Genomic DNA, 27,648 nt, shown 5'->3' with positions numbered 1-27,648 from the left:
ATCTCTGTCATTCCATTTTTTTCCTTTGGCTTAATTGTGTTTTATTTCCTGTAACTATGATTTATTTTTTTAAATGTGGAGGATTTTGAGCTTTAATTTACCTCTGAATATAATATATCCTTGCAGTTCTCAGACAGTTTAGCCAATGCTACCAAATATCTGATATCACCTATTATCTTAGAAGTACTGAAATTGGACGGTCAAAATTAAACATTCACCAGGGGTCTGCAGAGGGTGGTAAGGATTTATCTCAGGTCTCAACTTTTGACTTGTGATTTGGGACAGTCATGCATTTTTTTTTTTTTTAAGAAATTATTTAAATTTGGATGCAGTAAAGGAAAAAGGCGGGCTTCCCTGGTGGCTCAGATGGTAAAGAATCCGCTTGGGGCTGCAAAGAGTCAGACACGACTGAGTGACTAAGTACAGCACAGCACAAGGAAAAGGTGCTGAAATGAAACGAAAACAATGGTTGGACTTTAGGTACATGCTTTTTCAAAACAAATTAATAACTAAAAATCCCTCTAGATTTAAGAAAAATGCAATGAAAAGCATACAAGTTGGGATTATAATGGATTTTTAACTACACATTTCAACTTCAGATGGCATCTCCTGATGCTTTACAGAAGTCTCATTAACAACAGCAACTCTTGTCACTATCCAGAGAAAGCAGCAAGTGTTATTCTACATATTCCTTCCTCCTGGATATTGCCACCTGCCCTTTCTCATGAATTACATCATGTTTACACTGTTGAAGTTCCAAACATTTACATACTGTTCTGCCAAGTTACTTTCACAGGTTAGTAGATCTCTGCTACTCTTAAAAGATTCAGTGCTCATAACTAGCTTTGTTACTACAAATTTTCTCTTCCCTGTGTCTTTATTTTGATATACCTATTCTTTGATTAGATAATACTCCAGCTTCCTTGGTGGCTCAGATGGTAAAGAATCTGCCCACAATTCAGGAGACTCAGATTAGATCCCTGGGTCAGAAAGATCCCCTGGAGAAGGGAATGGCAACCCACTCCAGTACTTCTGCCTGGAGAATTCCACAGACAGAGGAGCCTGGTAGGCCACAGCCATATGATATTATGTGATATTTGTCTGAATTACTTCACTTAGTATGATAATGTCTAGGTTCATTCGTGTTGCTGCAAATGGTATTATTCCATTCTTTTTTATGACTGAGTGATATTTCATTGTATAGATTTATTTCACATTCTGTATTCATTCCTCCGTCTCTGAACATTTGGGTTGTTTCCATGTCTTGGCTATTGTAAATATTGCTACAATGAACATTGGGGTGCATGAACCTTTTTCAGTTAGAGTTTTCTCTGAACATATGCCCACGAGTGGAATCCCTGGATCATATAGTAGCGCTAAATTTTCTGGAAAGTGCTGAGTTCTTGCATGCTCCAGAATACTTGTTGGCACTTGATGGACAGAGCCGTGAATAACGGTCTTTCTCTTACTGTCAAAACTTTCAAGACTGCCCACTGTCTTCAGACCCAGGGTGTTAGTAAGGAAAAATCAAAGGACCTGCATTTTATTCCATCTTTATGTTCATGTAAGTATTTTTTTCATCTTTAAAGTTAAGTACCTTCACTAGAATATTTTTAAATTGTTCTAATTTTTTTTTTTTTCAAGAAATTGGGTGCCTGCCTAGAATGATTGTTGCTTTATTTCAGGAATTCTCTTTCCCTTATATTCCTGGATGTTTGTCCTCCTTTGTTTGTGAAGATCTCTTTTTCAGGAATAGAAGCAGAGCAAGGGATAATCGGTATATCTTTTTCCGTCTTCTGTCTGTCACCATTTTTGTGTTCATTTAAAAAAATCCCTGTTCTTTTCCATTTTGTTTGGAGAGATGTCTCCATCCTGTTCACCACGTTTGTCTGGTCCTCATTCCTGTTAACCCTGCTTTGTTTACCCTGCTGTGGCTGGTTTTTCTTCCTTCTCTGAACATTCACGTTACTAAACATTCCTTTGTTCAGGGCACTTCATTAACATGCTGCCTTGCCTTATATTTTCTTATTTCTGATGTGCATGCTGTCACCTCATCTTTACATCTTCCCATCACCCTGTCTGCAATTTATTCGAGAAAATGGAGCTATCTAATACCTGTTTTGGTTTCTGCTTGAAGTACTGGGTTGGCCAAAAAAGTCACTCAGGTTTTCGATAAGATAGTACAGAAAAGCCCAGATGAACTTTTTGGCCAACCCAATATTTGTTTTCACTTGCCTTTTGCTGATTTTCACTTTTCCCTTTTTGTTTCTCCACATTATGGACACCTGTGTTCCTCGCTGGATCCTTTCACACTATTTTTTCTTTTTCCAACGGGTTAGTAGTTTGCTGAAGAGTTTTGTGGGAAGGGGGGCAAGATAGGAAGTGAGTGACCAGACTGCAGTGTGCACACTGTTGAAACCCTGAAAACCCTGCTCTAACCTGGTTATGTGCTTTGTCTTAGGAGAACCTCTGTTTTTGCCTTTCAAAAAGGTATTGCTTGGCATAAAGTCCCTGGATTGTCAAAGGACTTCACTTGTAATTTTGATGGTCTCTGATTTCCTTTCCCTGCTTTGGTCTCCTTATCCCTAGCCTGTCTCCTCCCTCTTGGCTGAAATACCACGTGGAACAGATCTCCTCACGCGTTTGTCTTCTGCTACTCTGCACCCAGATTCATTCAGGATGTTCCCATTTTGTTTTTCTGTGACCGACCTTGTAGACTACATCAGGGCTTGACTTTTCAGGACAATGACACATTTTTTAGGGGGGGAATCCTTTTCCTGCTTACAGATCAGGATGCTTTTCTTCCTGTAATCCTTCTTCATTTTGGTTCAGATTGCATGATATTTGGCAAATATTCCTCATAATGACTTCCTTGTGTATTCTTATTTCCTACACATTGAAATGCTTTCCCCACCCAGTCTCCATCTATATGTATGTACGTATGCACATGTGTGTTTACTATTTTTTATTCTTTTTAAATAAAAATGTGGCCTAACAGTGTGATTTTTGTTTAATCAAAAGCCTACTTTCTACTTAGCACACCCCCTTTTTGGTTTCACTGGTTCTTCTTCATTTTGTCTTTTTGGTCTTTCCCTTTCCCGTCTCCTTTAGTGAATCATCTTCCTCTTCTTCATGATATCAGGGATTTCTAAGAGTATGATTCTCAGCCCTCTGCTCCCTCTTCACTATTACTGTCCTTTTCATTATTCTTTCCATCACTTCTCTCTTCTAGGATCTTCCTGTCTCCTGTCATCTCTATTTCTCCTCTAAATTCTATCTCAACACTTCAGCTATGGCTTCTATGCAGAGTACTCCCAAATTTAAATTTCTAGGATGACTCTCTCTGAAGTTCAATGTCTGCACTGCAATGGCCAGTTGTCTTTTTAACCTCAACTCAAGCATCTTCAAAAACAATTTATCATCTGATATTCTATATTTGCTCTTTAACTGGACTTTCATTTTTTTCCATCAGTTTCATCTATGTAATTGGCTAATGATTTGAAGAGCATATATGAGCTTATCTAACTTCATTGCCATAATTCCTACCAATGACTTGTTTCTTTGTTTGTTTGTTTACCCATTTCTCAGTATTCATTCTTCCTTCCTTTCTCTCTCTCTCAGACATAGAATTTACCATTGCCCTCAGGTCAGTTCAGTTCAGTCGCTCAGTCGAGTCTGACTCTGCGACATCATGAACTGCAGTACGCCAGGCCTCCGTGTCCATCAGCAACTCCCAGAGTCCACCCAAACCCATGTCCAGTGAGTAGGTGATGCCATCCAACCATTTCATCCTCTGTCGTCCCCTTCTCCTCCTGCCCTCAATCTTTCCCAGCATCAGGGTCTTTCCAAATGAGTCAGCTCTTTGCATCAGGTAGACAAAGTATCAGAGTTGCAGCTTCAAAATCAGTCCTACAAATGAACGCCCAGGACCGATCTCTTTTAGGATGGACTGGTTGGATCTCCTTGCAGTCCAAGGGACTCTCAAGAGTCTTCTCCAACAACACAGTTCAAAAGCATCAATTCTTCAGTGCTCAGCTTTCTTTATAGTCCATCTCTCACATCCACACATGACCACTGGGAAAACCATAGCCTTGACTAAACGGACCTTTGTGGACAAAGTAATGTCTCTGCTTTTTAATATGCTATCTAGGTTGGTCATAACTTTTCTTCCAAGGAGTAAGCGTCTTTTAATTTCACAGCTGCAGTCACCATCTGCAGTGATTTTGGAGCCCCCAAAAATAAAGTCTGACACTGTTGCCACTGCTTCTCCATCTATTTGCTATGAAGTGATGGGACTGGATGCCATGATCTTAGTTTGCTGAATGTTGAGCTTTAAGCCAACTTTTTCATTCTCCTCTTTCACTTTCATCAAGGGGCTCTTTAGTTCTTCACTTTCTGCCATCAGGGTGGTGTCATCTGCATATCTGAGGTTATTGATATTTTTCTCCCGGCAATCTTGATTCCAGCTTGTGCTTCCTCCAGCCCAGCATTTCTCATGATGTACTCTGCATAGAAGTTAAATAAGCAGGGTGACAATATACAGCCTTGATGTACTCCTTTTCCTATTTGGAATCAGTCTGTCGTTCCATGTCCAGTTCTAACTGTTGTTTCCTGACCTGCATATAGGTTTCTCAAGAGGCAGGTCAGGTGGTCTGGTATTCCCATCTCTTGAAGGATTTTCCACAGTTTATTATGATGCACACAGTCAAAGGCTTTGGCATAGTCAATAAAGCAGAAATAGATGTTTTTCTGGAACTCTCTTGCTTTTTCGATGATACAGCAGATGTTGGCAATTTGATCTCTTATTCATCTGCCTTTTCTAAAACCAGCTTGAACATCTGGAAATTCACGGTTCACATATTGCTGAAGCCTGGCTTGGAGAATTTTGAGCATTACTTTACTAGCATGTGAGATGAGTGCAATTGTGCGGTAGTTTGAGCATTCTTTGGCATTACCTTTCTTTGGGATTGGAATGAAAACTGACCTTTTCCAGTCCTGTGGCCCCTGCTGAGTTTTTCAAATTTGCTGGCATATTGAGTGCAGCACTTTCACAGTATCATCTTCCATGATTTGAAATAGCTCAGCTGAAATTCCATCACCCCCACTAGCTTTGTTCATAGTGATGCTTTCTAAGGCCCACTTGACTTCACATTCCAGGATGTCTGGCTCTAGGTGAGTGATCACACCATCATGATTATCCGGGTCGTGAAGATCTTTTTTGTACAGTTCTTCTGTGTATTCTTGCCACCTCTTCCTAATATCTTCTGCTTCTGTAAGGTCCCTACCATTTCTGTCCTTTATTGAACCCATCTTTGCATGAAATGTTCCCTTGGTATCTCTAATTTTCTTAAAGAGATCTCTGTTCTTTCCCATTCTATTGTTTTCCTCTATTTCTTTGCATTGATCACTGAGAAAGGTTTTCTTATCTCTCCTTGCTGTTCTTTGGAACTCTGCATTAAAATGGGTATATCTATCGTTTTCTCCTTCACTTTATGCTTTCCTTATTTTCACAGGTATTTGTAAGGCCTCCCCAGACAGCCATTTTGCTTTTTTGAATTTCTTTTTCTTGGGGATGGTCTTGATTCCTGTCTCCTCTACAATGTCACGAACCTCCATCCATAGTTCATCAGGCACTCTGTCTGTCAGATCTAGTCCCTTAAATCTATTTCTCATTTCCACTGTATAGTTATAAGGGATTTGATTTAGGTCATACCTGAATGGTCTAGTGGTTTTCTCCACTTTCTTCAATTTCTGTCTGAATTTGGCAATAGGAGTTCATGATCTGAGCCAGTCAGCTCCCGGTCTTGTTTTTTTTTGACTGTATAGAGCTTCTCCATCTTTGGCTGCAAAGAATATAATCAATCTGATTTTGGTGTTGACCATCTGGTGATGTCCATGTGTAGAGTCTTCTTTTGTGTTGTTGGAAGAGGGTGTTTGCTATGACCAGTGCATTCTCTTGGCAGAACTCTATTAGCCTTTGCCCTGCTTCATTCTGTACTCCAAGGCCAAATTTGCCTGTTACTCCAGGTGTTTCTTGACTTCCTACTTTTGCATTCCAGTCCCCTATGATGAAAAGGACATCTTTTTTGGGTGTTAGTTCTAGAAGTTCTTGTAGGGTCATAGAACCGTTCAGCTTCAGCTTCTTCAGTGTTACTGGTTGGGGCATAGACTTGGATTACTGTGATACTGAACGGTTTGCCTTGGAAATGAACAGAGATCATTCTGTCGTTTTTGAGACTTCATCTAAGTACTGCATTTTTTTACTCTTTTGTTGACCATGATGGCTACTCCATTTCTTCGAAAGGATTCCTGCCCACAGCAGTAGATATAATGGTTATCCGAGTTAAATTCACCCATTCCAGTCCATTTTAGTTAGCTGATTCCTAGAATGTTGACGTTCACTCTTGCCATCTCCTGTTTGACCACTTCCAATTTGCCTTGATTCATGGACCTAATGTTCCAGGTTCCTATGCAATACTGCTGTTTACAGCATCGGACCTTGCTTCTATCACCAGTCACATCCACAGCTGGGTATTGTTTTTGCTTTGGCTCCATCCCTTCATTATTTCTGGAGTTATTTCTCCACTGATCTCCAGTAGCATATGGGCACCTACCGACCCGGGGAGTTCCTCTTTCAGGAATTCCAATTTTTTTTTGCCTTTCAGGAGTTCCTATTTTTTTGCCTTTTCATACAGTTCATGGGGTTCTCAAGGCAAGAATACTGAAGTGGTTTTCCATTCCCTTCTCCAGTGGACCACATTCTGTCAGACCTCTCCACCATGACCGATCTGTCTTGGGTGGCCCCACACAGCATGGCTTAGTTTCATTGAGTTAGACAAGGCTGTCATCCATGTGATCAGTTGGCTAGTTGTCTGTGATTATGGTTTCAGTGTGTCTGCCCTCTGATGCCCTTTCTCAGTGCCTACCATCTTACTGAGGTTTCTCTTACCTTGGACGTGGGGTATCTCTTCACGGCTGCTCCAGCAAACACAGCTGCTGCTCCTGACCTTGGACGTTGGGTAGCTCCTGTCAGCCACCACCCCTGACCATCACCCTACTTAGCCTTAATTAGTTATTAGTGCATTAACATTTGCACAGGTATCCAGGGTTAGACTTAGATTTTCTCAGAGTTTTCCTTCTATCTTGATTCTCATAACCAATTAGATTCCAATATTTGTGGACTTTGCCTTGGCAGTGACCATCCTCTCTGTCTCCTCTTTCCATCCCGCTGTCCTCGCCCTCAGACTCTAATGCCCTGTTTACTGGCTATCATTGTAGATTTGTTTTTGGACTCACTCTAAATTCTTTTTTCTTCCCTTCCAATGTGCAGCACATGCTGCTGCCAAATTAAACGTGCTGAGCTGAAACTACAATATCACTCCTCAGCGGTGATACTGCCTGGGACTTGCCCTCATTCTGGAACACACCGTTAATTTCTTGCTTTCTCTGTGATATGTTTCAACCTGTGCTTCCAGCCTCCATGTATACCACTTGACTGCCACGGCACAGTCCTCCACTTGTTAGGGTCCAAACCAGACACAAACTGTCATTTCTGTGTTTAAGTTTATATAGTTGGTTTATTTAGGAGTCCTGCTTTCCATTACCATGCTTACCAAACTCTCATGCATTTTTATCAAATGGAACCATCTCCAAAAAGCCCTTAGTTCCCTGTGGCCTCTGTGCTCTTCCTTTCAACCCCTACCATCTTCTGCAAGGCTCTCTCTGACCTGGCTCTCTGCACACTGTTGATTATACTCCTGCCTGGTGGTCTTGCTTGGTTTCCTTTAACATGCTAAGCTCTTCCTCTTCCTTAGTATAGCTAAAATGTTCTTTTCCTTCTCTTTAGAATGTGTATTTCCTTCTTAAGTGTCAGCTCATGTAAAAGTCTTTCTTTTCCCAGCTTATTTAAATAGATTCTTCAGAACGTCTTCACAAGCCAAAGGATTCTTTACCATAACCCTCTGTCATTTTCCCCCAATTTACTGACAACTCCATGAAGAACCCCAATCTGTTCTGTTAACCAATGCTTACGTAACAAATATAAGTGATACATCTTTTATTAAGTAAATGAATGATTAAGTGATTAAGCATTTTGTTCACAAATTCTCTTATCATGTTCTAGTTTGTATCATACTTTCTAATACATCCGCCTTACTACTCTTATAAGATTTTAGGTACTCTGAAGTAAAAACAAAAACTTGATACCATTCATCTTGGCATCCTTTAGCCCCTTTCATGGTGCCAAGCATTCATGAGATTAATAAATGTTTGCTGAATTAAATGGGTTTGAATGAAACCTTCAGAACAGTATTATTGCCAGGATATCACAGATGGTAAATGGCAGTCTCCTTTGCTAATAGCTTCCAAGGTTGGTGATGAGATAAAATCAGTCAAGCATCCATCATCCATCAATATGGGAAAAGCTCCTAAATATGAAATCCTTTTTTAAAAAAGTCATTGTATTATTGTTGCCTCATTGTCACATTAAAATTGTGTCTTATGTACCCATCCTTAGAGCATCAAGGATATCACTGTGGAAAAGATAGGTATGGGTTAATGGAAAGAAGGAGAAAATGTTATTAACAATAGGCTATTTGCTTTTGGCAATACTCTTGACTCAAAACCACTCGTCTAATGAGGTTTTGCTCCTCTCATCTTACTTAACTCCTTGACTTCAGTTTCTCAACCTACCTCTAATGAGAGAATTAAATTCAAAGTGAGTACCAGTGAGGGTTTTAAAAGTGCATGTTGAGGAAGCGTTCCCAGTTTTCTGCAGGTGTTAATCATGGCAGGAGGCATCCTACAGGTGGAGAGAGTGGAGGTGCCCGCACTTCTGGTCTCCATGACGTCTAGTGCCCTCTAGTGCCCGGAAGGGAGAACTGCTGACCCAAACAGGTTGTCCTCTTACCATACATTTGGGTGAAATGACAGAACAAAGGCCCCAACAGAGACTTTTTTTTTTTTAGTGTGCAAAAATCTGTAAATCCTCAAAGAGTGCAATCTCGTGAAGTTCAAGTCTTATCTTTTTGGTTCTCTTTGAATCACCGATCTTCAGAAATACCACTATTTTTCTCACTTTATTAACTTTAACCAAAAGGAAATGCTCAAGAACTATTTCAAATACTTAAATAAACTTTCCTTCATAACCAAAATAATCTTCTATTTGTCATAAAGGTGAATATTCATGTGGATCTTAAGTAAGATTTCTTAATTCCTAAAGTATAAACATAAGTCAATAGATGTAGCATTTTTCTTTAAGGATACAAATTAAGCAGGTTGTAGGGTTTGGGTGGACTCCAGGAACTGGTGATGGACAGGGAGGCCTGGCATGCTGCGGTTCATGGGGTCACAAAGAGTCGGACATGACTGAGCAACTGAACTGAACTGAACTGAGGCTTTTAAATCTCCATTTTTAGATATGTGGCCATGCATGTTACTCATTTTAAAGTGTTCAAGGTGAAAGATAATGCTGATACTGGTTTTATGTCCTAATTGTGCACGCACGCACACACACAAACACACACGGTAGACCCAGTCTCTGGTATTCTCTTTCATAACCACTCGTGTTCAAAGCAACAATAATAAACACAGCAACGAGAATCATGACACAGAAACAAATTAAGCCCAGGAATGGATAATGTGGTCACAGGCACCAGGAGGCTATTGATGAGCCTAATTTTTGAGTACCCACTTTGTACTTGGGCTTCTGTGGTGCCTCAGCTGGTAAAGAATCGACCTGCAATGTGGGAGACCTGGATTTGATCCCTGAGTTGGGAAGATGCCCTGGAGAAGGGAATGGCCACTCCAGTATTCTGGCCTGGAGAATTCCATGGATTTTCCATGGGGTTAAAAAGAGTCAGACACAACTGCGCAACTTTCATTTTGTACTTATAACATGTGTTTTCATTCTCCATCCAGACTCTGACAGTCCTTCCATCTTACCACAAACCAACCACATCAATTCTCTTCATTAAGAACTGAAACTATTGTTCTCATTTTGTGTAAACTCATCAGTCATATCCTCAGCTCATTCTAAGTTGGAAATCACCAGTGCAAGAGGAGAAGCGATACATATTACACGGCGAGTAACAACAAAGTTTGTGTAAAAGCCAGAGTATTTCCAAACAAAATGTGTTATTTTAATAGAGCAGGCTGTGCTGTGCTGTGCTGTGCTCAGTTGCTTCCAATTGTGCCAGACTCTGTGCGGCCCCATGCTGCCAGCCTCCTCTGTCCACGGGATTCTCCAGGCAAGAATACTGGAGTGGGTTGCCATGCCCTCCTCCAGGGGATCTTCCCTACCCAGAGACTGAACCTGGGTCTCCTACACCGAAGAAGGATTCTTTATAGCTTGAGCCACCAGGGAAACCCTTAGTAGAGCATACCTGAATACAGACTTCAACTTAACGATATCAATACAAGCTAATTTTGAAGATGCCAATATAATATACAGCTGTCAGTTTGTACAAACCTTCAGCTTATTTTAGAATCAATGAAAAGATGAGTCTATCATAATGATTCAACTACAATGATTGTCTGAGACGAGAGGATAGCTTTCCTTGGGCCAAGCAGCTTGCTTACAAACACAATACGAGACCAAAGGTAAACAGATCAATAAACGTGAACAGCATCCTCTTGGCATAGCTGTCATCCCCTAGGATTCCACTTTCAACTTGTTCTTTGCTTAACATAGAGTTGGACTAACCTTAGTCTGAGTTCTAGTTCTGCCTCTTGCCAGCTGTGTGATTGTGCATTTGTCACCAAGCACATTAATTAACGTCCAAAGACACATTTCCTCTTCTGCAAAACAGGGACCTAGTAACTCACTTAATGAGTTAGGAACTTAACTAAAGAAATCATATGTACCAAATCATATGTACTAAAACCAGTTAGGCTTACTAGTCCACCCTGCACTCTCAGCAAATTTAGCAGCCAGAGCATCTCCCAAAGCAGCATCTTTAGTGCTGACTGGCCTCTCTCCTTCGTTCCCTCATTGCAGGATCTTTTTTTTTTTTTGCCCTGTGACATGTGGGATCTTAGCTCTCTGGCCAGAGATTGAACTCACGCCTTCTGTATTGGAAGCGTGCAGTCTTAACCCTGCACGGCTAGAGAAGTCCTGAAGCATCAATTTTCATATCTTCATTTGGAGAAAATGTCCCATCTTCAAATCCACATGTTAAAAAGCAAACTTATTTTTGGTTTTCCTAAGTTTGCACTGATTCCTAATATCCTGATTTCTCTAAAAGGCAGCATCATCACCTTTTCTTACTTAGCCATCACAGTTATCTTTGACCCCTCTCCTTAACTTCCTACCTGCATGGAAAAGCTGCCAAGTCCTATTGCTGTTTCTCCTTCCTCAAACTTTATTAGATCTCTTTCCCTCCATCCATCCCCATTGTCAGCATCCCAGTTCAGACTGGCTACCTCTTTTCTGAGCTCTTTTGATGCACCGCCAACCACTCTCACTGACTTCAGTCTCTGCTCCCATCATCTCATTTATACACTTTCTTTTGAAGGATTTTCTTTAATACCTCTTACCAGGTCAGTGCTTTACTCTCTCTTCTATCTTGCTCTGCATGCCTTGACCTTCAAAGTCTTCAGGAATCTGACTCTACTTAAATAGCCAATTCTCTCCCTAACACCACTTTTAATATGCTTGTTTCATTAAAAAAAAAAAAAAAAAAGCTGCAAATAGTCAGTTTCTGAACCATCCCCATACCTCGGGCACCTCCATCCGTTAAGACGTTAATCACTGTGTTACTTCTACCAGGAAGGCCCTCTGCCTATTACAGTTCTACTCCTTCCCCAAAGCTTGAATTAAAAACCACCTGCTCTCTGCAGACTTCCCTCATCCTGCCTCTCTAGGCTGAACCTCTTTTGCTCTTTATCACTTCCGTGTTAGTTCTCGGTGAAAGTAGAAGTGTAAGTCGTTCAGTTGTGTCCAACTCTTTGTGACCCCATAGTCCAAGGAATTCTCCAGGCCAGAACACTGGAATGGGTAGCGTTTTCCTTCTCCAGGGGATCTTCCCAACCCAGGGATCGAACCCAGGTCTCCCGCATTGTGCAAGGATTCTTTACCAGCTGAGCCACAAGGGAAGCCCAAGAATACTGGAGTGGGTAGCCTATCCCTTCTCCAGCGGATCTTCCCAACCCAGGAATGAACTGGGGTCTCCTGCATTGCAGGTGGATTCTTTACCAGCTGAGCCACCAGGGAAGCCCAATTAAGTGAATGTAGTTCTCTGTACATACACTTAATCTCTCTTACTGGATTATCAGCTTCTGGAGAGCACAGTTCATTTCTTCTTTGTCACAGGCGCAGAAAAGTCTCTACAGAGACATCGTCTGAAAGTTGATGTGAATATGCAAGTCATTTAGGGAATCTTGCATATGTCAAAATGTTTCTCAGCTGATGAGTGCCTTATACAAAGGAAAGTGTTATGCCACTTTATTATGCTATAGGATAATATTTTCTTCTGTCATCATGAGAGCCATTTCTTTAAAAAAAACCTTAGCACTTCTATCAAATTATTGTATTTCAACTGTAGATTTGAGATTGCAGTAGGAATATAGTTTTATTTTAGTGTTTCTTAATTTATATAACCTCTCTGATAAATGTACCATATTTATCAATAAACTATTCTGAATGTCTTGATAATAACCTTCTTCAGTAACACAATTCATGCTGATCATATATCTTAAAACCTCAAGATCTGCATAAAATCAAACATATCCTCTCACTCTTAAAGTACTATTCTTTGCCATTCTAAAGGCAGTAAAGAGATTTTTAAAAATATATAAAAAGCCTTCTAGCCTCATTGAGCAGTTTAAGTAAACTACTTTTTCTCATCCCTCCACTGGCAAAATATTTTACATTATCTTTAAAAACTCTAACAATTCAAAGGAAGTGACTATGAAATTGGTGTCATCATGAATCTTTCCTTCAAATAAGTAAAAGCTCACTACATAAAATAGGAAAAGCCTTAACATTTATACAGCAATTCAGAGTTTCTCAACCTCAACACAACTGACATTTTAGTCTGAATAATGTTTCATTGTGCGGGCTGTCCTGTGAATTATAAGATGCTCAGTAGCGTCTACTCACTAGACTCTAGTAGGACCCCCTACTATGAAAACCACAAATGTCTCTTGACATCACCTAATATTCCGTGGAGGAAAATCGCCTCTACCAGAGTACCACTGCCAGAGTAGAAGTATTTAGTACTTATTCTTACGGTGTTTTCATTAATTTATCTGTCCATTCCACTGTTTTAGAGAAAAAATAACCTCAGCATGTTTTTTCCCTTAGTCAGTTTTACAGATTTCATGGAAATGCCTGTTAGTCTTCAACTGTTAAGAGTACCAGGGGTACCTATATTCTGTGAGTATCCATTGAGTGACTCTCTACTGTGTGCTCTGCATTCTAGGCACTGGAGAAACGGATGTAATAAAATTAAGCACAAATCTCTGAAACTCTCATTCTAATGGAAGAAGCAAGACAATAAACAAATGCATAAAATAAATGGCATATCACGGAGAGATGGTAGTAAGGCAACAATTAAGGAAGCAGAGAAAGGAATCAAGAAATAGGCAGGTCAGGACTTCCCCACTGGTCCAGTGGTTAAGACTCCAGCTTCCAGAGCAGCGGGTGTGGGTTCTGCCCCTGCTCAGGGAACTAACCTGACTCAACTAACCTAATCTCTCATGCTGCAGGGTGCAGCCATAAATTAAAATAAATACATAAAACTTGTTACTGAAAAAAAAAAGGAATAGGCAGTGCCGTGAGAGGAGTGGGTATCTGGAGGTGAGGTTGGGGTATAATTTTAAATAACGTGGTCAGGGACAGCCTCACTGGGAAGGTAGCTTCTGAGCAAAGACCCAGAGGAGGTAAGGAAGTGAGCCCTAGGGCACTTGGCAGAATGGCTTGCCAAGGGGAGGGAACAAGTGCAGAGGTCCAGAAGAGAGAACGTGCTAGAAATGATGAGGTGACAGAAATCTTGGGATTGTGGGAGCAGTCTGAGGGAGGGGAAGAGAAGTGGGAGAATAAGAACGTGCATGGAAACCACATAAGACCTGCAGGTCACGGTCAAGGGTGAAAAGAAGACTGCCATGGTAAGTCATATATAAAATAGTGGGAAAGTTTTTTCTAATTGTTTTCAATTGAAATAAGAATCTTGTTCATGATGGTTCAAGTACCCAAGGAGAGATGTCAGTCTGGTCAGCCTTCTCCAGCAATGTTCACACTCCTGATCACACTGTTCCCTCTTCTTAGGTCAAAATTTCAGGTGACTCAGTGGTAAAGAATCTGCCTGCTAATGCAGGAGGCACAGGAGATGCGGGTTTGATCCTGGGTCGGGAACAGAGGAGGAAACGGCAACCTGCTCCAGTATTCGTGCCTGGAAAATTCCATGGACAGAGGAGCCTGGTGGGCTACAGTCCATGGGGTCACAAATAGTCAGACACAACTGAGCACGCATGCACACAGCAAACAGTATAGGGGGTCAGTCCTTTAAGATTTTGCTCACAAACTTGTTTCTTTAACTGATGCAGAAATGCATAGGAAGGTGTTAATGGTTTAATAATACTTCACCCACGGGTATTTGCATCTTAGAGGAAAGCTTCTTGGAGAATTGACTTTTTAAATTGATTTTTGAAATAAAAAAGTAAATTACTATCTTGAGAACTGAAGTCATTTAAATAGGGCAGGGAATGAACTATTTAAGGTACCTGGGCCTTTTTAAGACTTGAACTTGAGTTCTGGATCTAAGGTCACAGACAGTCATCTTGAATTATCAACTAAATGAATATTAATTGAAACCTCATTCTGTGCTACTCATACTCCTTAGGGCTGGAGAGGCGGTGGTGAGACAGATTAATCCAGGTTTTCACCACGCTATTTTCTTAGAGAGTGAAACAGACACACAACAAGGAGGTAAGTTAAAAGAGTAACTGAAAGTGTTAGTTACTGGTAAGCACTATTGAGAGAATTAAAATACAAGGATATACTAGATAAGCTGCCTACAACTTTAGATGAACCATTTAAAAAGCTTCTACCAAGAAGCGATATTTAAGTTAAGATCTGAATGAAGAGAAGGAATAGGAGAAAGAAGTTTCTAGCAGAGGGAATAACTAGACCAAAGGTAACAATAAGTTTGACATGAGAAGAAGAAAAAAAAAAAAAAAGCCACTGCTTCAGGAAACGTCAATTATGTAGTCAGTAGAGAAGTGCAGTTTGAGAAGCAGGCAGAGGTGAGAGGTCTTGGTAGGCTATGATAAAGTATTTTATTTTTCCCTCTGTAATGGGTACTTGAAGATTTTAAGAAGGGAAATTGGATGATTTAATTTGTATCCTTAAAACCTTAACAGATTGTGGTTCACTGTTCACCTGGGGGAACAGGCACAGGAAAGAGACTGGGATCAGTATGAGACAGTGGTGGGAGCGGAGGTAACAAGAACTGGGTTGACTGGGGATACTTTTGGAGACAGAGTCAACAGGGTTTTCTGGTGGACTATATGTGAGAGATAAAGAAATAGAGATGCAGGCATAGTGAACAGACAGGTGGACACAGGGTGGAGCGGGGAAGGGGAGGGTGAGAGGAACTGACAGAGAAGCAGTGGCTTCTGTACACTACCATGTGCAAAACAGATAGCCAGTGGGAAGCTGCTGATAACACAGAGAGCTCAGCCCTGCGCTTAGCCATGACTCAGAGGGGTGGGGTGGGGCGGGGGAGGAGGTCCAAGAGGGAGGCAATGTATGTAAACATGCAACTGATTCACGTTGTTGTACAGCAGAAACTGACACTACATTGTAATTATATTCCAACCAAAAATTAAAAAAAGAGAGAATAGAGAAGAATCAAGAACAGTTCCTAAAGTTTTGGCTTGAGCAACTAGATAATTTAGTACACATTTAGTGAAGTGGAGAAAACCACTAGTATTCTTGCCTGGAGAATGCCATGGACAGGAGCCTGGCGGGTTTGAGTCCATGGGGTTGAAGAGTTGGACACAGCTGAAGACACTTAGCACCCAGCATGCACAAGGCTGACCATAATGATGCATTTTTGATAGACTGAGAATTAGTCTTTCTGAAAATCATTTTATTCTGAAATATTTGCATATTTCATCCTAAGTGCCAAACACTGTTCAAGCACTGGTGTAGAAGTCCAGACATGATGCTTGCTTCTCTGGAGCTCATATTCTATTGAAGAAAGTTAGAAAGTCAAGTGGCTTATAATTTATTTTCATGTAGTGATAAATGCTATGATGAAAATAGAGTAATGCTTCGTAGAGTTCCTGAAGACAGGGGAGTGGCTTATAGAAATCTCAGAACAGAGAACTTAAGAATGAGGGAGACTCATCTATGGGAACTCCAAAGGGAGTGTTTGAGGCAGAGTGAAGAAAAAGTTTAAGCATTGAGTTTGGAGTGAATTTGTGTTTGAGGAAATGCTCAGTGTGGATGGATGGAGAGATAAAGGGGAGAGAACTGCTTAGTATTCTCAATGTAACTGAAGCTAGAGAACTCAGTGCAGGATAAATGGTATAGAACTTAACGGTTTGGATTTTATCATTCAAAGTATAGTTGAAGTCATCAAAGGGGTTTAAGCCAGGGGATTATATGTATTTAATTTTGTTTCAGTTTCAGGAAACACCAGTGCTGGTATAGGCAAAGGATTATAAAAGGGCGAGCTGCAATGTAGAAGCAGAAAGATTCATGAGCATGCTATTGCAGTGGATGAGGCAAAAAAAAGATGGTGGCTTGAAGTAGGGTGATAGAAACGAGCAAAGTGGTCAGTGGCAGAGTGGGGACTCCCACACTGGGCCTGAATTCAGAACTGCGTTCTTTCCCATTGTTTCATACTGCCTTTTAAGCTCAGCAATTCATCACAATTTGGCAATAATTCAGGAGTCAGTCCTATAAAGGCATGCCAAGTCACCAGGAAATTTCTCTTAACAACAATACATAAATGTGACACCCTTGACATTTGCATAGGGAGTTTACATCAGATCTATCTGGGAAATAAAAATAGAAATGGTGAGTTAAAGCACAAATAGGAAAAAAGACTCAGGTGGGCATTTATAAACTTTTTGTTAGATTTCTAGAAGAAACATAAAGTCTTCCATTGCTAAAAGACACCTATCCAAAAATAAATTATTTTTCTTGCTATTAAAAGGATATATTTTATACTGGAAATGGAAAGAGTGTTCATGTAAAATGATAAAGTATTTCAATTATAAATTGACCAATAAATAATAATCCTACAATTGTATATTGTTATGCATTTCTTTCCTGTGGATCTATCTTGGCCACTTGTGAATCTGAGTTAGTGTGTCAGGACTTTAACCACAGCATCAAATTGTTTAGTGTACCTCATCATTTGTGACCTGTAAGTGTAATAATTTTTCAATTTTTAGAGAAAATATTCTGTTCCCCCTAAAGAGGCAGACAATGGAGTATGACCCCATTCCAACCTGGAAAGGCAGCATTCTTCAACAATGGCACCTTTTGGCCATGATACTGACCACATGTTCTTCCTCCCCCACATCTGTTTGGCAGTAGCATCTCTCATGTTAGAGGCACCCAGTGTGTCCTAGAGCCTTTAATAGCAGCCCTCTGCAAATGTCCTTGTCAGCTCTGGTTCCTGCAGGAACTGACTTCCCAGAGGTTCTTCCCATAGGGCCTCAGATATTTCCAATTTCTTCTCCCTGCTAGGAAATTACCCAGGTTTCCCAGTGGTAGTCAGGCTGTTCAGTGCTAAATTATCAGAGCAGTTCATGGCACTGCCCTTCAGAACAGCTTTACAAAGGTCTGTTGAGGATCTTGTTTAAGGGGCTACAGAGCTGCAGGTGAGAAGCAGCTAGCTTCATGAGACTGCACCATGCCAAGTTATACTTGCAGCTCCTCTCAGAGGCTGAGTCTGGCCCTTGGTTGGTACAAAACCTCTTTCTGCTTAAGGGAGATTCACTGCTATGGAAAAGCCTGCATATGGAAATTCCATCCTGCAGTATTAAACTCAAGCAATCAAGGGACCAAATCCACAACTTTTTCTTTGCATATCTCCCCGCTTGGAATCAGGAGATGCTAGTTACAGCTTTGACTATACAAAACTTGCTCAAGAGTGATACAAACAAAACCTTAAAAGTGTCCAAGCATCATACTAGTTAGAGGAATATATTTCAAATTACTGGCAGTCCCACTTCTCTCTTCTAGCCTCAAGGGATAATAGTAAAATAGATAGACAGACAGATAGATAGAATGGAATACTACTGACCATAAAAATAACAAAATATTGCCATTTGCCAAAACATAGATGAACTTGGAGAATATTAAACTTCAGTTCAGTTCAGTCACTCAGTCGTGTCCGACTCTTTGCGACCCCATGAATCACAGCACACCAGGCCTCCCTGTCCATCACCAACTCCCAGAGTTCATTCAGACTCACGTCCATCAAGTCAGTGATGCCATCCAGCCATCTCATCCTCTGTCATCCCCTTCTCCTCCTGCCCCCAATCCCTCCCAGCATCAGAGTCTTTTCCAATGAGTTGACCCTTCGCATGAGGTGGCCAAAGTACTGGAGTTTCGGCTTTAGCATCGTTCCTTCCAAAGAACACCCAGGGCTGATCTCCTTCAGAATGGACTGGTTGGATCTCCTTGCAGTCCAAGGGACTCTCAAGAGTCTTCTCCAACACCATAGTTCAAAAGCATCAATTCTGTGGTGCTCAACTTTCTTCACAGTCCAACTCTCACATCCATACATGACCACTGCAAAAACCATAGCCTTGACTAGACGGACCTTTGTTGGCAAAGTAATGTCTCTGCTTTTGAATATGCTATCTAGGTTGGTCGTAACTTTTCGTCCAAGGAGTAAGTGTCTTTTAATTTCATGCCTGCAGTCACCATCTGCAGTGATTTTGGAGCCCAAAAAAATAAAGTCTGACACTGTTTCCACTGTTTCCCCATCTATTTCCCATGAAGTGATGGGACCGGATGCCATGATCTTTGTTTTCTGAATGTTGAGCTTTAAGCCAACTTTTTCGCTCTCCTCTTTCCACTTTCATCAAGAGGCTTTTTAGTTCCTCTTCACTTTGTGCCATAAGGGTGGTGTCATCTGCATATCTGAGGTTATTGATATTTCTCCCGGCAATCTTGATTCCAGCTTACTCTTCTTCCAGCCCAGCGTTTCTCATGATGTACTCCGCATAGAAGTTAAATAACCAGGATGACAATATATAGCCTTGACGTACTCCTTTTCCTATCTGGAATCAGTCTGTTCTTCCATGTCCAGTTCTAACTGTTGCTTCCTGACCTGCATATCAGTTCAGTTCAGTTGCTCAGTCGTGTCTGACTCTTTGCGACCCCATGAATAGCAGCACACCAGGCCTCCCTGTCCATCACCATCTCCTGGAGTTCACTCAGACTCACGTCCATCGAATCCATGATGCCATCCAGCCATCTCATCCTCTGTTGTCCCCTTCTCCTCCTGACCCCAATCCCTCCCAGCATCAGAGTCTTTTCCAATGAGTCAACTCTTCGCATGAGGTGGCCAAAGTACTGGAGCCCCAGCTTCAGCATCATTCCTTCCAAAGAAATCCCAGGGTTGATCTCCTTCAGAATGGACTGGCTGGATCTCCTTGCAGTCCAAGGGACTCTCAAGAGTCTTCTCCAACAACACAGTTCAAAAGCATCAGTTCTTTGGTGCTCTGCCTTCTTCACAGTCCAACTCTCACATCCATACATGACCACAAGAAAAACCATAGCCTTGACTAGACGGATCTTAGTCAGCAAAGTAATGTCTCTGCTTTTGAATATGCTATCTAGGTTGGTCATAACTTTTCTTCCAAGGAGTAAGCGCCTTTTAATTTCATGGCTGCAGTCACCATCTGCAGTGATTTTGAAGCCCAAAAAAATGAAGTCTGACACTGTTTCCACTGTTTCCCCATCTATTTCCCATGAAGCGATGGGACCGCATGCCATGATCTTAGTTTTCTGTATGTTGAGCTTTAAGCCAACTTTTTCATTCTCCTCTTTCACTTTCATCAAGAGGCTTTTTAGCTCCTCTTCACTGTCTGCCATAAAGGTGGTGTCATCTGCATTTCTGAGGTTATTGATATTTCCCCGGCAATCTTGATCCCAGCTTGTGTTTCTTCCAGTCCAGTGTTTCTCATGATGTACTCTGCATGTAAGTTAAATAAGCAGGGTGACAATATACAGCCTTGATGTACTCCTTTTCCTATTTGGAACCAGTCTGTTGTTCCATGTCCGGTTCTAACTGTTGCTTCCTGACCTGCATACAGATTTCTCAAGAGGCAGGTCAGGTGGTCTGGTATTCCCATCTCTGGAAGAATTTTCCACAGTTTGTTGTGATCCACACAGTCAAAGGCTTTGGCATAGTCAATAAAGCAGAAATAGATGTTTTTCTGGAACTTTCTTGCCTTTTCCATGATCCAGTGGATGTTGGCAATTTGATCTCTGGTTCCTCTGCCTTTTCTAAAACCAACTTGAACATCTGGAAGTTCACAGTTCACGTATTGCTGAAGCCTGGATTGGAGAATTTTGAGCATACTTTACTAGTGTGTGAGATGAGTTCAATTGTGCGGTAGGTTGAGCATTCTTTGGCATTGCCTTTCTTTGGGATTGGAATGAAAACTGACAGTTTTCAGTCCTGTGGCCACTGCTGAGTTTTCCAAGTTTCCAAGGCAAACCATTCAATATCACGGTAACCGAAGTCTATGCCCCAACCAGTAATGCTGAAGAAGCTGAAGTTGAATGGTTCTGTGAAGACCTACAAGACCTTTTAGAACTAACACCCAAAAAAGATCCTTTTCATTATAGGGGACTGGAATGCAAAAGTAGGAAGACAAGAAACACCTGGAGTAACAGGCAAATTTGGCCTTGGAATATGGAATGAAGCATGGCAAAGACTAATAGAGTTTTGCCAAGAAAATGCACTGGTCATAGCAAACACCCTCTTCCAACAACACAAGAGAAGACTCTACACATGGACATCACCAGATGGTCAACACTGAAATTAGAGTGATTATATTCTCTGCAGCCAAAGATGGAGAAGCTCTATACAGTCAACAAAAACAAGACCAGGAGCTGACTGTGGCTCAGATCATGAACTCCTTATTGCCAAATTCAGACTTAAATTGAAGAAAGTAGGGAAAACCACTAGACCATTCAGGTATGACCTAAATCAAATCCCTTTTGATTATACAGTGGAAGTGAGAAATAGATTTAAGGGGCTAGATCTGATAGACAAAGTGCCTGATGAACTATGGACGGAGGTTCGTGACATTGTACAGGAGGCAGGGATCAAGACCATCCCCGTGGAAAAGAAATATTACACTTAGCATTTGTCAAAGAAAGACAAATACTATATAATAGCCATTACATGTGCCATCTAAAAATAAAACAAATCTATAAATAAAATTAAAAGGCAGATATAACACAGAAAAGAAACTTGTGGTTTGAAATAGAGCACGAAGTAGGAGGGACAAATGAAGAGTATGAGATTGGCAGATACAAACTACTATACAAGTAATAGACTTCCCTGGTGGCTCAGATAGTAAAGCATGTGCCTACAAGGTGGGAGACCCAGGTTGGATCCCTGGGTAGGAAAGATCTCCTGGAGAAGGGAACGACAACCCACTCCAGTATTCTTGCCTGGAAAATCCCATGGATGGAGGAGCCTGGTAGGCTACAGCAAAGAGTCCGACATGACTGAGAGACTTCACTTTCACTTTCACTTTCATACAAGAAATAGATAAGCAACAACGATTTCCTGCATAACACAAGAATTATACCCAATATCGTGTAATAGTTTATAATGAAACATAATTGGAAAAAAGAAGAATCACTATGCCATATACTTGAAATTAAAACAATCTTATAAATCAACTATTCTTCAATAAAAACTAATGTAGAAGATTGCTTTGGAAGTATTTGAATGTAGAATTTAAGTTCAGAGGTGATGCTCTTGGCTAGCTGACATCAAAGGCAGGGCCTGAAATGAAAAGGACTGTTTTGATTTCTCTGCCCTGTGGTAGCATCGTCTGTGACCCCAGTTCTCTGATGACAGTGAATTATTTCCTCATCATGCCTTAGAGTTATGGAATTTCCATGATATTTGAAATTTTTCATTTTACAGATCAGAGTTTGAATTCTGTCTCTGCTCTTTTCTAACTGGAAGAGCTCAGCCAGGTATTGTAACTTCTGAGTATCTCAACTTGGTTTTATGTACTGTGAAAATAATGGCACCTAACCCATAGTGTTGTTGTGAGAAGTAAACACAATACCACTGAGAAAGTACCCACTGTTCATTGCACCGTGAGTATTCAATAGATAGCAGTGATTGTTATATGTTTCTCTTTGACACAAAGGAAGGAAATGTGGTAAGAAAAGGAAAGTCACTTGATGTCTCATGAGGGCATGTTGTGAATCAAAGACTGAGTAAGGGTTTCTAGTATTTGCTTCAGGCGAAGGTTTGTGAAGAAACCAAGAGCGTAAAAGTGAGATGTGCTGGGATCTAAAAGATCCTTCCAGTCAGCATAAGGACTCCAGAGGAAAATAAGAAGCTGTTTACTCAAGTTCTTTGACTTCTGGAAACCTCCCAGCTGCATTTTGAGAGCATCAGGTGCATTTACAGTCTGCTGCTGTGGCTGCCAACTGGGGGAAGCAACAGCACAATTGGATCTGGCTCTTGCTGTCTTTTGGCTCGTGACAAGAGAGCTGGAGAATGCCCACCTGCAAGAAGGACAGAGAGTCAAGGAGACAAAGAGTCTGACTCATAGGAAACTCATACGCCCCTCTCAGCAGCCTGGCTCCTGCCCTTTCACCTGAGCACCCCTCCTGAATGACTGAAACCACAAGGGACAAATTAGGTCCACAAATGTGTCAAGGATACTGTCTGTTCACAGGTACCAGACAATACCTGTGGCTTTCGGTATTAAGATTACTCTTTGAAAAGCCTCTGATGTTCTGTGCTGTGCTGTGCTGTGTGCTTAGTCCCTCAGTCATGCCTGACTCTTTGTGACCTCATGGATTATAGCCCGCCAGGCTTCTCTGTCCATGGGATTCTCCAAGCAAGAATACTGGAATGGGTTGCCATGCCCTCTTCCAGGGGATCTTCCCAACCCAGGGATAGAACCCAGATCTCCCACATTGCAGGTGGATTCTTTACCTTCTGAGACACCAGGGATTGTTTTTATTGTAGAGTTTGTAGCTGAAATATGAGTGTTATCTGGAGGAGCAAGAGACATTGTACTTTAGACCCCTAAGTATTTACACATCTCAGAATTTTAAATTTTAGAATGAGAGAGGGAGTCTCAGAAATCACATAGACCTACACTGTCCAATATGGTAGCCACTAGCCTCATACATTTCTTGAACATTTTAAATGCAGCCAGTCCAGACTGAGTGCAGTATAAATGGAAGAATGGATTTTGAGCACAGTAGAAAAAGGAAACTATTGATTTTAACATAATTATATGTTGAAAATGACAATATTTTTGGACATAATGGGTTAATAAAACTTATAAAATTTATTTCACCTGTTCCTTTTTACTCCTTTCAAAAAGCCTAAAATTACATATGTGACTTGCTTTGTGGTTCTTATCATGCTGAACAATGCTATCCTAGACTCGGGCTTCCCAGGTGGTGTTAGTGGTAAAGAACCCACCTGCCAGTGCCAGAGACCTGACAATGGGTTGGATCCCTGGGTCAGGAAGATCCCCTGGAGGAGGGCACAGCAACTCACTCCAGTATTTTTTCCTGGAGAATCCCCATGGAGAGAGGAGCCTTGTGGACTATGGTCCATAGTGCTGCAAAGAATCAGACACGACTGAAGCAACTTAGCACACACACACACACACACACACACACATGTCCTAGACTCAAGCCCATGTTTTATGGATGAGGAAACTGAGACCAGAGAAGTAACATCTGGAATCATATGGTATTTCACAAATGTTCTGCCTGCTAGATGACCACTCCATGCATGTGTAAACTTGTTAAGTTATTGCATTCAATATTTTCATAATTATTTTAGGTTGTATATATTTATGCATTCGGTTGTGCTTAAAATTGTTAAGAATGTAAAATGTCATTCACTCCCATGTGATAGCAAGTTACACGTTCAGACGCTAGTATTAAAATTTATATTTTTGCTTTAACTTTTACTCATAATTTTGAACCCACTATATTTTTAATTGAAACTGTTATTGAGATCATTGCTGTTTTACATTCAGTTGTATAGAAACAATGCAGAGTTGTATGCTTTGTGTGGTTCTCTACAACGGTAAAATTTTATGAAACTACTGTGCAACATCACAAGCAAGGTATACCAATCTTATTCAGGTTTCCTTAGTTATGCTTGTATTCAATTTCATGTGTGGTTTTGTTTTTGTTTTTTTTTTTTTTTTTTACAATTTTATCACCTATGCTGGTTGTGTATCCACTGTGACAGTCAAGATCCTGAAAAGTTCCAACACCACAAAGATCCCTCCTGCTGCTGCTGTTGCTGCTAAGTCGCTTCAGTCGTGTCTGACTCTGTGTGACCCCATAGACGGCAGCCCACCAGGCTCCCCTGTCCCTGGGATTCGCCAGGCAAGAACCCTGGAGTGAGTTGTCATTTCCTTCTCTAATGCATGAAAGTGAAAAGTGAAAGTGAAGTCGCTCAGTGGTGTCCGACTCTTAGCGACCCCATGGGCTGCAGCCTACCAGGCTCCTCCATCCCTGGGATTCTCCAGGCAAGAACACTGGAGTGGGGTGCCATTGCCTTCTCCGATAGATCCCTCCTACTATCCTTTTATAACCAACCTCCTGCCACCTCCTTCCTTCCCAAACAGTGAAGTGAAGTGAAAGTTGCTCACTCACATCCAACTCTTTGAGACCCCATGGACTATGTAATCCATGGAATTCTCCAGGCCAGAATAGTGGAATGGGTAGACATTTCCTTCTCCAGGGGATCTTCCCAACCCAGAGATCGAACACGGGCCTCCCGAATTGCAGGTGGATTCTTTACCAGCTGAGCCACAAGGGAAGTCCAAGAATATTGGAGTGGATAGCCTATCCCTTCTGCAGCTGATCTTCCCAACCCAGGAATGGAACCCGAGTCTCCTGCATTGCAGGTGGATTTTTCATTAACTGAGCTATCAGGGAAGTCCTTCCAAACAGTAATCAGAGTAATTCCCCTGACCCTATTTGTGTCAAATTGTTTTAGCGACCCTAGGGCTTGTTCCTTCCCGCGTGTGGTTTAGAATACACTTGTCTGTGTCTAAAAATAAAAGCCGTGCTGAAATTTTCACAGGAATTGCATTAAACCTATAGGTCAATCTAGGAAGAATTGACCAATTTACTATGATTTTGAGTCTTCCAATCCATGAGCCTATTATCTTCCCTCATCTGTTCGGTCCTCTTTGGTTTCTTTTGTCAGCATTTTGTAATGGTCAGCATGCAAACCTTGTAAATATTTTGCTGAAGTGTATACCTGAGTATTTCACTTCTTTGGAGCAACTGTAAATGGTGTTATTTTTAATTTTAGTTCTGTATGTCCATTGTTTGTATACTGATATGTGATTGATATTTCCCTTTTAATATTTTCTCTTTTAACCTTACTGAACTCATTAATTCTAGGAAGGCTCTCTTTTTTTTTTGGTGGGGGGAAGGTAGGGGGTAATAATTCCTTTGGGAAATTTCTTCAGTGACCAGAGTTCTATTTCTTTCTTTCCAATCTGAGTGCCTCTTATTTCTTTTCTTTGCTGTATTGCAGCAGCAAGTATTTCCAGCCATATGTCAAACAACAGTAATGAAAGTAGACCATTCTTCCCTTGTTTTCAATAACAGAGGAAAGACATTTAGTCCTTCGTCAAGTAAAATGCCAGCTAAGAGACATCACTTTGCCAACGAAGGTCCATATAGTCAAAGCTATGGTTTTTCCAGTGGTCATGTATGGATGTGAGAGTTGGACCAGAAAGAAGGTGGAGCAACAAGAATAACAGCAACAACAGGTTTTCTGTGCTTATTCTTTATCAAGTTAAAGTCATTTTTACTTTTTCCTGACTTACTGAGAGTTATTACTATGAATGACTGTTGGTTTTATCAAAGGAATTTTCTGCATCAATTGTCTGATTATATGCCTTTTCTTATTTTAGCCTGTTGTTATGGTGGTTTACATTGTTATTTCATTTTTTTGTGAATATTGAACCAGCCTAGCACACTTGGAATAAATCCCACTTGTTCATATTACATACTTCTTTTTACATATGGTTGAGTTTAGTTTGTTAATATTGTGTTCAGAATTTTTGTATCAAAGTCTTTGAGAGATATTACTCTATAGCTTTTGTGATTGTTTATTTTATTTTGTATTTTATGCTATCTTTAGTTTTCTGCCTAGGTAATACTGGCCTCATAATTATTTATTTTTATGTGGAAAAAAAATTCTTCACCAATTTTCTCTCCAAAATCTTGGTTTTAGGTTATTTTGTAACCCACACTTTATACTAAAATCTTTTCTTTTTCAATTCTAGGCTTCTATGGAGATCATTTTAAAAGCTTTCTAGCAGTGTTTAATGTATTATCTAATTTATTGTTCATCACTGAGCAGTAAATACAATTTATTAGGTCCCCATGACCTAAAAAATTTGAAGATCAAAATCCAAGGTATCTAAGGATTGCCCAGCTTCCCTAAGTCTTCAGTCGTAAAAGGTAGGTAGCATCACTCATCCTCAACAACCTTTCTCATTTACTCTAACACCAGCTGGACTCCAAACACCTGCTTTCTACATGCGCTAATGTTTGTTGTTGTTGTTGTTGTTGTTACTGTATGAAACAAAGAACTGATTGATGGAGAGGTGACAATAAGCAAACATTCAGGGAATGCCTTATACTTTTAATAAACCCCTTGCTTGTAAAGACAGATCAGTCAAATGCCTGCTAGGCAGAGTGTTTATGTTTATGACACAACTATCAAGGGTCTGGACCTGAAGATTTATGAGCACAGAATACAGCTGAGTACCCAGCAGGTATATTTTTTATGGCAGCATAGACCTTAACATTTGGTCTTCTGGCAGTATTTCAATGATGATGGACAACTACATAAAGATATATATTCCAGTGATGATGGACATTCTCTTTCTTTCTCTCCCCATCCCTAATCTCTGCATTGAAATATTCTACACATATTGGTCCACAAAACTATTTTGATACTATTTTTGTAATTAGACCTTGAAAATTTAATACCTGAACATCATATATAATGATATCCATACATTAATTTACATATGCATCAACTGGGGAGCTTTTATTAAAATGTTGATTCTTGGGCTCAAGCACTAGAAATTTTGATTCAGTGAGTCTGAGAGGAAGGTCCAAAATCACACATCATGTTTCACTGCTCCCCAAAGACATTTTCTGTGTGCTTGCTTAGAATTGCCCAGACTTTTGGAAAACCAATTTGTGCTTTATGAGTTAAATAAACACATTATATAAACTTATTGTAAATAAGAGAAGTTTCCTTTCCACTCTCTAGACTCCTAGATTCTGATCCCCAGGTCAACTGCTCTTAATGTTTAGCTATTTAACTTGGCAATTACACATATTTCTGAATACATTTACACTAATATGTCTTGTTTTTCTCTTGACATTGCTTTTATGAA

The 27,648-nt window shown here is 40.6% G+C and overlaps 1 protein-coding gene across 1 annotated transcript in view; it reads right to left on the bottom strand.

The window, feature by feature from the left end:
- Positions 1-27,648, bottom strand: part of GRIK1 (glutamate ionotropic receptor kainate type subunit 1) — a 465,170-nt gene that overhangs the window by 347,252 nt on the left and 90,270 nt on the right. The gene's annotated exons all lie outside the window — the stretch shown is intronic.

The sequence above is a fragment of the Budorcas taxicolor genome, chromosome 1 (genome assembly GCF_023091745.1).
Source record: "Budorcas taxicolor isolate Tak-1 chromosome 1, Takin1.1, whole genome shotgun sequence".
NCBI classification, from domain to species: domain Eukaryota; kingdom Metazoa; phylum Chordata; class Mammalia; order Artiodactyla; family Bovidae; genus Budorcas; species Budorcas taxicolor.
The sequence above is the reverse complement of the archived record's forward strand: the minus strand, read 5'-3'. Positions and strand labels throughout refer to the sequence as shown.